General features: G+C 30.5%; 1 long non-coding RNA gene, 2 other non-coding genes and 1 pseudogene across 3 annotated transcripts; 1 reads left to right on the top strand and 3 right to left on the bottom strand.

Annotated features, from left to right (window-relative positions):
- Window positions 1-867: 867 nt before the first annotated feature.
- LOC127700980 (uncharacterized) lies at window positions 868-8,830 on the top strand. The gene is made up of 2 exons (XR_007981789.1): window positions 868-4,052; window positions 7,918-8,830. It is a non-coding gene; the product is annotated as an uncharacterized LOC127700980 (long non-coding RNA).
- Window positions 8,831-9,108: 278 nt separating this feature from the next.
- LOC127703349 (U4 spliceosomal RNA) lies at window positions 9,109-9,240 on the bottom strand (annotated as a pseudogene).
- A 3,824-nt stretch (window positions 9,241-13,064) lies between these two features.
- LOC127703304 (U4 spliceosomal RNA) lies at window positions 13,065-13,203 on the bottom strand. The gene has a single exon (XR_007982902.1). It is a non-coding gene; the product is annotated as a U4 spliceosomal RNA (small nuclear RNA).
- A 1,503-nt stretch (window positions 13,204-14,706) lies between these two features.
- On the bottom strand, window positions 14,707-14,845 carry LOC127703341 (U4 spliceosomal RNA). The gene has a single exon (XR_007982940.1). It is a non-coding gene; the product is annotated as a U4 spliceosomal RNA (small nuclear RNA).
- Window positions 14,846-15,076: the final 231 nt, after the last annotated feature.

The raw sequence follows: 15,076 nt of genomic DNA on the forward strand, positions 1-15,076 counted from the left end.
TATTGTTTCAAGGTTTTCAACTCGCATGGTTTATACAAATTTTAACTTCAAAAGTTCAATTATACAGGTCCGTGTCGAGAAAAAAAAATGAACCGGACAAACTCAATATCGATAATTCATGTGGTCCTTGTTCACATTAGATTTGATTGACGTCTCTGTTACAAAAAGCAAGCAAGGCGACGAATAAAATTAGCGAGAGCATATTCATTCCTTCAAAGAAGGCTCAAATTTATATTCACGTGTTAATGAGTGCTGTAAAGATAATGTCCATGTGTTACTTTTTATCATTTCTACATTTGTATATATGCAAAGGAACATGATTTGAACAATTGTGTTTTTAAATGCAAGGAACAAAATATTAATTTAAGTACAAGACCAAGATATGGACCGCAATGTTGATAAGACACTCGACTGTTGACATATACAGTAAAAAACACTAATCACTTATACTGTATGATCTTGTCAAATTCAGGAAAGTTCAAACTTGATATTCGAATATAAAGTTGTATGAAAGATGAACAATTTTTAACATGAATGTTAATTTTTCCTTTGATCTTCGAGTGAGTTTAATTCTGTTATTTTTAGAGGAGTGCGTTAACTGAATGATATTTTTTAGCTATTGCGATCACCAATCCCGCCGTGTGTCGCTTGTCATATGAAAAGCAAAGAATGGGAGGAGCTTAGACCAGTGATCTAACTTCCATCTATGAAGTTGTTATTTCACTGTCTGGCTCCGCTTCCTTGGCCTAGTAAACAATGAAATCAATGACCATAAAATATCCTAATTAATGAAAATAAAATGCATACACAACAATTTATCAAAAACTAAATTTGGGAAAGAGGGGGGGGGGGGGGCTTACTCTAACACTAGCCAAACTTGTAAACCTAACCCTAAATTAAAAATGGTTCCATAAACTTGAAACAAATTAACGCCCGAGGAGTGCTACAAAAAGGAAAAAAAGTTGTCTACAAACAAAGAGGCGATATTGATAAATTGGTGGATACTAGTTTTTCCTATTTTTAGCCTTCTTATCACAACTTTCAACACTTCTAATACTACACGTCCTATTGGGTTTGAAAGCAGGGAGCATGGTATACATCGAACAAGATGTTGCATCTATCCCCTCAAGAATTTGTATGGGGAAAGGTGGTGGGGGCACTTCAATAACACATAAATCGCTCTCCAGTCTTTAAACCTTGATGAAATCAAATCCTACTGAAAAAATCTGACCCAGGAGTTCATTTTCTGAAAATAAGAGACGTTTTGTCATATGAAAGCTCCACTATTTTTTTGACATATTTAATTCAAGAAAAGTACAGTTAAGTATAACCTTTGACATGTGTCAACGCCCATTAATGTTACAAATCATATATAGGCACGCCTTACTCATTAACATATTTGATTATAGAATTTAATACGTTAATTCGTAAAATGCATGCTATATATATATATATAACTTGTAACATTGCATTACTGATAGACAGTAAGTAAGAAAGGCACAAAATGTGGTTAAATACACAAAAAGGGGAGTTGTGTTTCAGCAATTTACCGCACTGAACATTTGTATATATATTCTTGTATTATGCTAACATGAAACTTTCTATAACTTTTATATCTCTTTTCTTACTAAAAAACTATATTTAAAAATCTTCCCTCGGATTTGTCTGTCCAATTGAATATTTGCAATTGAATTGTGTTGCTGTTAAAGATTGTTTAACAAGTAAGGTGTGAATTCACATTCGAAGATCAACGTTCATCCATTTCGTAGAATTATTTTGCAGGCAAAACTGCAATTCATTATCATAAAGGCAGCATTTTGAATAAAAAAATTAGTGCTCTACCTTTAAGTTTAAGATTTATTATCTATAATATTATTTTACATCTTTTCTACACTTTTATTTATTGACTGTTACTATTTAATGTTTACCAAAAACTTGTGTGATTTTTTGTTACAATTTCTGGTATTTTTGTGATATTTTGTTTCTATAGGACATGGAGTTTGATACAAACCAGAAATGTTCTTATTTGACCACATAATATTAAACTATTTAACTATTTAAAAAGTTCAACAAGCAATACATTAATTTACTAAAAAATTAATCAAATACGAACAGAATTTTTTTTTATTTATAAATAGGTCAGTATTTATTTGTCAAGTATAATTCCAACTGAATCCCTCATTAATAAAATAGACGATTGTGGGTCAAAAGGTCACGCGATTTAACGGAAGTTTTAAATCCCCATTATATATTAAATGTTCAATAGAGAAGGATTTTCAACAAGATATATAAATTAGGGTACAAAATGTTTAAAAATCAATCACTGTGATATTTTATACACTTTATTGTCTTGTATTTTTTGTTACTTTTAAGCTAAATTATATAAGATTGTTTAAAGATTGGTTGCTTGAACAATCGACAAGGAGATCAATAGTATAGTTTTTTTTTTAAAGTTATTTTTGTCGAATAAACATAATTTTTTTTAATGTTTTACGGATATGCATATTTTCTATTCAAATATTCCCACCGAAACACGTGTTTCTTTATGTAACATTTAATATAGAAATAAGAACATGTGGTATGATTGCCAATGTGAAATCTCTCTATCGGAGATTGACCAAATGACGTAGGACTACAAATGAGTGCTTACATATAGAAAGCATCACGGATTAATACATTTTGATTGTAATAAAACAATTTTCAAAAACTTTCAGAAATTAAAAATTTGACAGGTTTTTTTTTCATTTTAGCTGAATATCAATTACTCAATAAAACTAAAGCAATGTTTCTATTCTTAGTTTAACAAAATTTGCAATACAATTTATGAGAAAAGGCATGACATTTTGGCGTTGCAATTCAAGGACTGTATGCTGTTAGATAGTACTCGGCAAATTAATTGAAATATGAGGGTTAAAGTGCATGGATATTGATTCATTTATATAAGAGGGTATCGATGGGTTTACAGAATAAAGCATACTGGGCAAAAAATTAAAGAATAGAGAAAAATGGGCAAAAGTCTAAAGCATTGAGAATAATTGGCTTACATATAAAGAATACAGAGAAAAAAAAATTAAGAATAGAGAAAAATGTCCCAAAAAGTTATAGAATACTGAAATGAATACTCTACATCAAGACTCTCATGAAATGATACCTCATTTTGTTGACATTTAAGCAATAAAGGTATTGAATTGAACACGTTGTAACCTCTATATGGTCATACTGTCATGGAGTCATTTTAGACCTCATTTTATATTTTTTGTGAAAATTTAGTTTTCAGCAAAAAGGAATAAGTTTAAGATATTTTATTTATTTAAAGTCCATTTCGAAGCTGCAGTATTGATTAAAAGTATTTTTGTTTTATATTCGTTCATTATTGTTGAAGGAAATCATTTTTATATTCTCGATATATTTAAGATAAAAAGTTCAAATTTAACAGATATTTACTTTGGCATTTGTCACTTTATATTTTCTCTTTGTTAGGCATTATTTTTTATCAATTTAAGATGTTTAGCGACAAGCTAAGTGGACACAATTAGACATGTTTTTTACTAAGTCTTTTGTCCTTTAAACACAAACAAGTTGTTGTGTTAACAACATATGTCTAGGTAACCTGGTCAATTAGGGTTCTTTGTCCTGTCCAGCAAAGATCTTTCCACGCCCCTTTTACCCCAAATTATCAGGGTAACTAAGTGGCTCGGGTGTTTAACGAATCTGATTGGTCGAACCTGAAACAGTAACGCAAAATCGAACAAGTGAATTTCGGTCTCAAAAGTGGCACTTTCTCATGCGCTTTTGAAGATACAAGTTCTAAAACCTACTTCACTGTGTTTGTTATAACTGTTTTCAGGTGAGTCAAGTATTTTAATTATTCAAAGTTAATATGTTTCTTTCATTATTTTATTCAATTGAATCATGAAACTTCGTAAAGTTTCGTTTCCATTTCATTTAGTAAAGTTGAAGTTAAATATCTATGAGTTCTGCAAGTAAAGAAGTTAAGATCAAATTGTTGTTTCTCGATCAGTGTAAATAGATGTATATATGTTCAAAAAAAGGTTGGTTTATTCTTCACAAACTTTCTGTACTCAAGGGTATTTTTAAACACATTATAGAATTTAGTTTTACGCTCGCATGTTGGAAATGATAATTTTAACTTATCACTTGTTTATACTTAATAAGACTTAAGGTCAGTTCTGCAAGGGTAAGATGTCAATTATTTTAATAAACGCTTTATGCGTAATTTCCACATGTGTAGGCTAATTTAATAAGAAATTATTTATCGTAAACTATTCTTGTTGTTTAGCCCTATATTATTACGAGTCATGAATTTTTGATACAAAGCAAGCATATATATTTTAAAAGCTAGTTTCCCCATTTCATATTATATTGTTTAATATTTATATTATTTGAATATTCACGATTAGTTTCGTAATGCTAAGTTTGTCTCGATTTCGAATATTTCTCAACCAATGCTCATCGTCGGAATTGATAATTTTTGGGTTAATAGGTTTTTATATAGTTTAAGTTTTTACAAGCGCAATATATGCTCTACCATGATTATAATTCGAAAGATAAAAGAATTCAACATGTTTATTCATGTCCATTGTGAAGATACTATGCATTCAATACTTTATGCTGTTCAGCACATGCTTTATGCTCCGTTAGGTTCAAATATTAGGTCTTGCATTATGCTCATACATTTAAGATTTAGTCCGCATCTTGCTCATATATTTGAATGCTAAATAAGCTTTTATTTATAAGAAATATTATCAGCATCCGTGTTCGTCAGTTAAAATGCATATGCTCATGCATTAACGTAAAGTTTGTATACCAAAGATATTAATTGATCAATTATATTGTAAAATCGTATGAATTATATGTTTCTATTATTTGCATTATATACTATTATATTGTTATTAATTATATGACTTTCTCATGCGCTTTTGAAGATACAAGTTCTAAAACCTACTTCACTGTGTTTGTTATAACTGTTTTCAGGCCCTTACTCATTCCCCTAAGTCCGTAAGGTGTGCTGTTGGTTAAGTCCAACCATAACAGTCAAACAACAGGCCATACAACCCAGAAACCCAATTCTGATAACTGGCGGAGACCCTTAAGATCAAGAATACGGTACTTGATAACTAGACAAGAGAAATATGATCTACACAGTATCGAACCAGACAACAAATACGTTCAGAGTAGCAGACTCAAGAATGAAGTTCATAGTCAAAGTCAAACAAAGAAAAGTTAATCATCGTGCGAAAACTAAAGACGTGGCGTATGAATAAAACCATCAACATTACAACACACAGTTAGAATGTCCGGAGACACTGTACATAGGAAAGAAAGTTTCAATTCAAGATAAGTTAAACAACGGTTGAAAAATACATAACTATAATACAGATACACGCAATTCCCCCCGGAAACAGCAAAGCAAGACAAGAAACAGATTTATCGTGCGGTGATATCATGAAGAATGCGTTACCTACACAATTCAAGCTATAGATTCATACTCATTTACGTTGACATTTATACTTTAATTCAGTTAATTCAATATTATTGTCGTATAAATAGAAATATTTGCCACTGGACGTTAAGAAACCAACAATATATCAATCGTTTGATGATCAACATGTTTCAGTTATTATAAATGTATGTATGCATATTCTGCTAAAAAAAAAATATTCATAATTGTTTCTTTAGACAAAATTACTCATTTATACAAGTTAATGCTCATTTTATAAGTTAGATCTGATGTATTTAAGTTTTACACATGTATGTAAGTACTTATATTTTTGGTTCGTACTCAAGTTTATGAATGGTTCTCATAAGTTAATGTATATAGAAGAAAATATGACAAGGTCAGTATGTGTTGTAAAAGATTATCGGTAGAAACATAATTTTTACTGCTACAGCCAATGACGTCTAATTCTTGCTTTTTAATACAGAGCTTGTAGAATCAGGTGTACTCGATAAGTGCCCATTATTGAATAAATACTCATAATTTTTAAGGTCCGTACTTATTGCAATTCATTTTGAAATGGAGAAATCAGTAACTCAGTGATTCATATAGAATTGATCAGTAATATTTTACTACTGTATGTTTCAGATGCTGTTGTTATGTTCTTGCATTTTGCTGGCAGAATTATCTGCTCAGACCGCACTTATCACACAAGTACTCATATGCTTATGGTAGTACTCAAATTTTTCAGACTATAGTACATATCTATCATACATACCATATATCTTGAAAGTCAATTTTATGAAAACGTAAGGAAATATTTACTAAAGCTAATCACTATTTCATTACCAATTTGGATTTTTTTTTTCTCACAAGGTGTTTTCAAGTCATTTTATTAACAGTAATGTTGATCATCTGTTAATATTCAGTGCTAGAAATGTATGATCGCGGCATACATTCAAACGACTTGCATTTCATCTTTGTGTTTACAATTTTATTTTTTTTTATTATTTTTACATTTTTGTATGCAAATTTGTGGTGAGTCAGTGTATATTTCAGCGTCCATAATTTGATAGTCATATCGTGCTTTCACAGTTGGTTCAGTGTTGATATTTGTACATCGTTTAGTCAAAATGAGCTTCCAAATCATGATAAAAAAAAAAACAAAAAAAAACAAAAACAAACTTGTTTATGTTCATTTTCGGTATGAAAACACAGAATAATCGTAAACTAGTTGTTGACAATACATACTTTTTTTTATTTATATAACTTAAGTACACAAATGTAATTCATTACTTAACATATTCATCAAAGAATTCATAGTTTACAATATTTTTTCCATATAATAGTTTGCAGACATCTATAGTTAAAAAACTTTTTGTAATCTTAATACTAGTATATGTTTTTTTTAACTACAGTAAAGTAATAATGGCAAAACAATATTTAGTGTTCAGGACTACTGACTGGCTGTTAGTTATGTTGATGTGTTTGTAGATACTTATATATATGTATATGAATTTGTAATTAATCTATGTTTTTATTCTTACAACTCCTACCAATTATTATTATAATCAAGATGTAGAAAGTTCAAGATTTCGGGACGAAATCAGCTGAAGTAGAGGGGAGTTGTCATGGAGTCATTTTAGACCTCATTTTATATTTTTGTGAAAATTTAGTTTTCAGCAAAAAGGAATAAGTTTAAGATATTTTATTTATTTAAAGTCCATTTCGAAGCTGCAGTATTGATTAAAAGTATTTTTGTTTTATATTCGTTCATTTTTGTTGAAGGAAATCATTTTTATATTCTCGATATATTTAAGATAAAAAGTTCAAATTTAACAGAAATTTACTTTGGCATTTGTCACTTTATATTTTCTCTTTGTTAGGCATTATTTTTCATCAATTTAAGATGTTTAGCGACAAGCTAAGTGGACACAATTAGACATGTTTTTTACTAAGTCTTTTGTCCTTTAAACACAAACAAGTTGTTGTGTAAACAACATATGTCTAGGTAACCTGGTGAATTAGGGTTCTTTGTCCTGTCCAGCAAAGATCTTTCCACGCCCCTTTTTACTCCAAATTATCAGGGTAACTAAGTGGCTCGGGTGTTTAACGAATCTGATTGGTCGAACCTGAAACAGTAACGCAAAATCGAACAAGTGAATTTCGGTCTCAAAAGTGGCACTTTCTCATGCGCTTTTGAAGATACAAGTTCTAAAACCTACTTCACTGTGTTTGTTATAACTGTTTTCAGGTGAGTCAAGTATTTTAATTATTCAAAGTTAATATGTTTCTTTCATTATTTTATTCAATTGAATCATGAAACTTCGTAAAGTTTCGTTTCCATTTCATTTAGTAAAGTTGAAGTTAAATATCTATGAGTTCTGCAAGTAAAGAAGTTAAGATCAAATTGTTGTTTCTCGATCAGTGTAAATGGATGTATATATGTTCAAAATAAGGTTGGTTTATTCTTCACAAACTTTCTGTACTCAAGGGTATTTTTAAACGCATTATAGAATTTAGTTTTACGCTCGCATGTTGGAAATGATAATTTTAACTTATCGCTTGTTTATACTTAATAAGACTTAAGGTCAGTTCTGCAAGGGTAAGATGTCAATTATTTTAATAAACGCTTTATGCGTAATTTCCACATGTGTAGGCTAATTTAATAAGAAATTATTTATCGTAAACTATTCTTGTTGTTTAGCCCTATATTATTACGAGTCATGAATTTTTGATACAAAGCAAGCATATATATTTTAAAAGCTAGTTTCCCCATTTCATATTATATTGTTTAATATTTATATTATTTGAATATTCACGATTAGTTTCGTAATGCTAAGTTTGTCTCGATTTCGAATATTTCTCAACCAATGCTCATCGTCGGAATTGATGATTTTTGGGTTAATAGGTTTTTATATAGTTTAAGTTTTTACAAGCTCAATATATGCTCTACCATGATTATAATTCAAAAGATAAAAGAATTCAACATGTTTATTCATGTCCATTGTGAAGATATTATGCATTCAATACTTTATGCTGTTCAGCACATGCTTTATGCTCCGTTAGGTTCAAATATTAGGTCTTGCATTATGCTCATACATTTAAGATTTAGTCCGCATCTTGCTCATATATTTGAATGCTAAATAAGCTTTTATTTATAAGAAATATTATCAGCATCCGTGTTCGTCAGTTAAAATGCATATGCTCATGCATTAACGTAAAGTTTGTAAACCAAAGATATTAATTGATCAATTATATTGTAAAATCATATGAATTATATGTTTCTATTATTTGCATTATATACTATTATATTGTTATTAATTATATGACTTTCTCATGCGCTTTTGAAGATACAAGTTCTAAAACCTACTTCACTGTGTTTGTTATAACTGTTTTCAGGCCCTTACTCATTCCCCTAAGTCCATAAGGTGTGCTGTTGGTTAAGTCCAACCATAACAGTCAAACAACAGGCCATACAACCCAGAGACCCAATTCTGATAATACTATACATATTTATTTTGTTGCTGCAGAAATTATAAGTATGTTTCTAAGCTGTTTGATTAGTCAAACATCTTTGAAATATGACAAAATTGTTTGATTAGTCAATTATTGTATATTAAATTGTATGTGATTGCCTCCGTAGATTGCCTCCGTAGAGTCGTTGAGAAACTGCGACTGCTACCGTATTTCAGGCATCAGTGCGGGGTATTGCGTATAGCTTTCAACTAGCAATAACCACGCCTCGGATAAACCTCATCGGCTATTAAGAGCTGAAACCTTGCAAAGGACAGGATGTAAATGAATATTCTGCAATACAAAATGCAGGAATTAGTTGTGTACAAAAGTAAAACCTATGAGAAAAAAATAAGCATGACTAGCAACAGATGTAAATGAATAGCCAATCTGCCTGCAGCTTCTTAAATTTTATGAAAATGTACTCGTCCGGACTTTCTTTGTAATTCATTAAGACCTGGAGCTGATTTTGGTACATTAGTGTATAATGCATGGTTATGCATTTTTTAACTTTAAAACTACAAGCGGTGACATTCGTATCATACGGACACATTTATTGTGTTGTATTTTTTGCAAAGTTTAAGTCGTCCTTAACTCGCATGAAATATTTGCTACTGGACGTAAAGCAAACAACAACCAATCAAACCTAAAGTTCAAAAACCAACGAATCTATATAATTTTTTTCTTATTTTGGAATCCGAATTTTATTTCTAAATCAAGTTCGAGATCACTATTTTGTAACCTTCTTGAATTCCAAAAATGCGATTAAAAAATTCGGTGCTTTCCATACAGTCATGCTTTTTCTTTTTAATGTATATGTGTGTGTATCTTAACTAGGCAAACAATCAAAACTGTAAACAATAACGAAAAAGTAATTTCTTAACTAGACTGTTTCTGACAATCGTCGTCTACCGTTAACAACCATTGGGATATGATGATTGCTTCCATAAAAGTACAACACGTAGATGATATTAATTTGTAGACGAAACGCGCGTCTGGCGTATTAAATTATAATCCTGGTACCTTTGATAACTATTAACGTCGTATAATGGAAGACAACATGCGAAGAAATATGTCACACTGTACATTTGCGACAGGTGATCAGACAAATTAATTCAGAAATTTAACTATTAAAAGATTTGTAATTGATTTGTGAGTTTTATATATAGTTATATATAGAAATAAGAAGATGTGGTATGAGTGCCAATGAGACAACAAACTTCGTTTGCAAGTTAACACGTCATAGAAAAAAGTTCGGTCTGAGATTTGAAGACAATATTTTTTTCTCTGAAATATGAGTATGGAAATCTTAAATAAAGTTAAGGTTTTTGTATTTCACTAATTAACTGAAAGAATGGTTTAATTTAAAGTTCCTGCAGAAGTTTTTCTCCCAGTATTCACATATCATATTGGTATCGTAAAGATATAGAAGCCACATAATAATATGTGATTGGTCATTCTAATGCAACATTGTATGCAATGTTCATTTTGATCGGATAACGCCTCAATTTTGAGGGCATCAATTCCACTATTGATGAGCTGAAATTTTTCGCGCAAATGCAGCCTGTCGTGTGACTGATTTTTAAGTTTGTGATTTAGCATTGTTCTCTTTCAGTAGCATTATAATGGAGATAATAGTATTGTATTTGAAGATTTTCGGGCCTCAATTGGATATTTGATGGTCGAAAATATCTGTTTACTGGCTCCGTATGTACATTTAATTAACATATCTACACATATACCTACAGTTTCATAGACATTTATGTAGAAATTAATACATTGTAGTATTATTATATGATATGTAGTTAATACATTTATACTAAATTGAGGTAAATTAAATGGCCTTCCAAATACCGTTTCGATTCCTAACATCACTGAAGAGACATTAATTGTCGAAATCCGGATATGGTGTACAAATTTTTGCACCTTATGTTTGCGGTATACCATCTTTTCCGCAAGTTTATTGTTTTCTGTTTGGTAATTAATTAATAATAAGATCTATTTTGTTACATCTTGTGATCCGTTTATTTGGCAATCGCCAATGGCAGTCAACAGGGTTTAAGAACATCAGTTGTTCGACCTGGTAGTCAAATGCGTTTTGTTAAAATATACTTTTTCACTCATTTGGTCTTTTGGAAAATGTTGTTAGTGCTGTATTTAGACCCCTCTACCAAGAAATTTGTTTTGCATGCACACGTATAAAAATTGCGGTTTTTATCCAACGCAATCATAGGTTTGAACGTTGTTTTCAATTTAGACTTGTTAATACATTAATATATATATATATATATATAAAATTAAAATCTCTGTTATTTAATTTTGATTTAATGAAAATTAAGTTGAAATCAACTTCTTCGTAGGAATACAATCCATTCTGAGAGTTGTATAAATATTAATAAGATAAATATGGCTGTGGGAAGGACAGTAACTACAAAGAAAAAAAATATTCTGTCAATAAATAGCACAACACAATTCCGAGTGTTTATGAATTCACATAAATTTAATGTTGATACTTAGAGATTTAAGATAATTATTTTATTACAGTAATATTCAAACCTAAAAGCATATTTAAAATGAACTATACAGGTTATTTGAACTTTGGTGGATAGTTGTCTCATTGACATTTATACCATATCTTCTTGTTTTTATATACAGGTTATGACGTTTTCCTCAAAATAGGTACCGATATCTTTTAACAATTTTGCCATGAAGAAATGTGTCGATCCTAATACAAAGCTGTGAGAATTAATGTACATGGAATTCTGCTTAAACAATTTCTCGATAATTTTAAAAAGCAAGAATCATGCGAGAGCATCAAAAGTAGAAGAAAAATATCACCAAGGACAAGACATTAAACAAACAAAATGTATTGATGAAGATTTTCATGATTATTATCTTGTTTTAGTTTAAAACTATTTTTCTTATAAGAATATAGATCAATATATTTCAAGGGAGCAACAAAATACCAGTTAAGGGGGCAATATTGTTTTGTTTAGAATTGTATTTGTACCTCTGATTTAAGTGTAATTTCAACTTGATTTATTGTATGTGAGAAATGACATGTGGGTAGTGATACAGCAATCCAACGATAAAAATAGCTGAATGTATGGGTTTTACTCTTGATTAGCAAGGAGAGTGTAAAGTACTGCATTTCATCGCATTCATTCTTCAAAACCTCTCCAGATGATATAATCGTCTATATTATGATCATCTATTAGCACTGAACAAAAACACTCTATATATTTTATTATTATTTATTTTTTTTAAAAGGGGAAAGAGGGGGGCTGTGGACTTTTGATATTTTTCTAGATTTCAATTTAAATTTCAAAGAATTCCATCCTATTTCAATTTCCTTACAATGACAAATGGCCGTTATAGTTAAGAAATTCACAAGTTTGTATAGTGGCTATATTAATGGGGAGATAATCTCTCAGTCACCTACGTAGGGTATACGCATACGGTCTCTCAGATGGATAGACGGATTGGTGTTTAACGTCCAGTGGTAAATGTTACATGCATAGCAGGATGAAAACATGAAATACCTGAATTTTAAGATCTTTTATCGATAATTTACGATGATGTTTACATTTGTCGATAAAATCTGCACCGAAGCACTGAAGAAAAATCTATTCATATTTTAATGTTATTTGTTTTGTTTTCAAGGAGGGGGGGGGACTGTGGAGTTTGGATATTTTGCTAAATATAATGCTCATAGTGCTTTACAATCTATCAAAAACATCAAAAGTAGCATTCATTCTTCAAAACAGATGATGACAATGATGAAATCGTCTGTTTTATAATACTTGATGCATCAAAAATATGTTGTTCGTTTTCACATGTTCAGTCACAACATTCACCTGAAAGGAGGATATATATATATAATTTAGATCAACCTATTAAATGTAGAGTACTTCAATGCACCTCATTTAACCTTAAAGAATGAGATCATTCGGATTGGTGTTTCGCCAAATTGTGTCATCTGATCTTTATCTTTACCTTAAAGAAAAATACATGAATTTTGCAGCATTTAGTGATATGATTCAAAGCTGATTGTTCAGCCAACTATATTATATTATATTGTTGATTATTGCCTCCGTAGAGGCGTTCAGAAATTGCGACTGCTGCCGTATTTCAGGCATCAGCGCGGGGTATTGGGTATAGTTTTCAACTAGCAATAACCACGCCTCGGATAAACCTCATCGGCTATGGTACCGCCACTGCGCAAAGCTAATGAATAATGTACAGTGTACAATGTTTGTTTTAAGGTAGATCATAAGTATATTCTTTTTAAGATAGAATTTTCTTATACTTTGCCAAAAGGAAGATTTTACTATGCTTTTTTCAAAAATATAATAAAAAGTATGGGTCACCGTGCTATTTTCCAAGCTATGAGTCGTTGAAAATTGACTAAATTTGGTTAGATTGTTCATGAAAAAACACATTTGTGTGCATAAAAAAATTTCTATAAGATAAAATTTTGAAATAAATTGTAAGAAGATAGGTTTTATAATATGTTTTAAGAAATAAAAGAAAAAATGGTGTCACCGAATTTGTTTTCTTGCTACAAGTAAAAATAAATAATTCCCTATCAGTCCAGTATATATTTTTTACTAAAAGAGTTATCTCCCCTTAAATGGCTTATTTGAAAAAAAAATGATTCTAAAAACACAAAATTTGATATTTGTTTAAATATTTTAAATAATACAATAAATCACCAAGTTTTCTTTATATAAATAAACAATCTAACCATTAAATTGCAAATCTGTCTCCAAATTTGCACATTTGGGCAAATAACTAGACCATTTTTGTACTGAGATTATACAGTCCAAGATGGCGGTATACCATGAATCTACCTTAAACTACATTTACTTAATCAAAGGTGTGCATGTGACTTTATTCCGTGCAAATGTTTAGTTAACTAATATTGGTCTACCTTTTGTACTTCGCATAAATTTAAATTTCAAAGAATTCCATCCTATTTCAATTTCCTTACAATGACAAATGGCCGTTATAGTTAAGAAATTCACAAGTTTGTATAGTGGCTATATTAATGGGGAGATAATCTCTCAGTCAACTACGTAGGGTATACGCATAAGGTCTCTCAGATGGATGGACGGATTGGTGTTTAACGTCCAGTGGTAAATATTACATGCATAGCAGGATGAGAACATGGAAATACCTGAATTTTAAGATCTTTTATCGATAATTTACGATGATGTTTACATTTGTCGATAAAATCTGCACCGAAGCACTGAAGAAAAATCTATTCATATTTTAATGTTATTGGTTTTTTTTCAAGAAGGGGGGGACTGTGGAGTTTGGATATTTTGCTAAATATAATGCTCATAGTGCTTTACAATCTATCAAAAACATCGACAGTAGCATTTATTCTTCAAAACAGATGATGACAATGATGAAATCGTCTGTTTTATAATGCTTGATGCATCAAAAATATGTTGTTCGTTTTCACATGTTCAGTCACAACACTCACCTGAAAGGAGGATATATATATATATATATATAATTTAGATCAACCTATTAAATGTAGAGTACTTCAATGCACCTCATTTAACCTAAAAGAATGAGATCATGCGGATTGGTGTTTCGCCAAATTGTGTCATCTGATCTTTATCTTTACCTAAAAGAAAAATACATGAATTTTGCAGCATTTAGTGATATGATTCAAAGCTGATTGTTCAGTCAACTATTCTATATTATATTGTTGATTATTGCCTCCGTAGAGGCGTTCAGAAATTGCGACTGCTGCCGTATTTCAGGCATCAGCGCGGGGTATTGGGTATAGTTTTCAACTAGCAATAACCACGCCTCGGATAAACCTCATCGGCTATGGTACCGCCACTGCGCAAAGCTAATGAATAATGTACAGTGTACAATGTTTGTTTTAAACTACATTTACTTAATCAAAGGTGTGCATGTGACTTTATTCCGTGCAAATGTTTAGTTAACTAATATTGGTCTACCTTTTGTACTTCGCATAAATTTAAATTTCAAAGAATTCCATCCTATTTCAATTTCCTTACAATGACAAATGGCCGTTATAGTTAAGAAATTCACAAGTTTGTATAGTGGCTATATTAATGG

This window comes from Mytilus californianus, unplaced genomic scaffold (assembly GCF_021869535.1).
Source record: "Mytilus californianus isolate M0D057914Y unplaced genomic scaffold, xbMytCali1.0.p SCAF_5, whole genome shotgun sequence".
Taxonomy (NCBI): domain Eukaryota; kingdom Metazoa; phylum Mollusca; class Bivalvia; order Mytilida; family Mytilidae; genus Mytilus; species Mytilus californianus.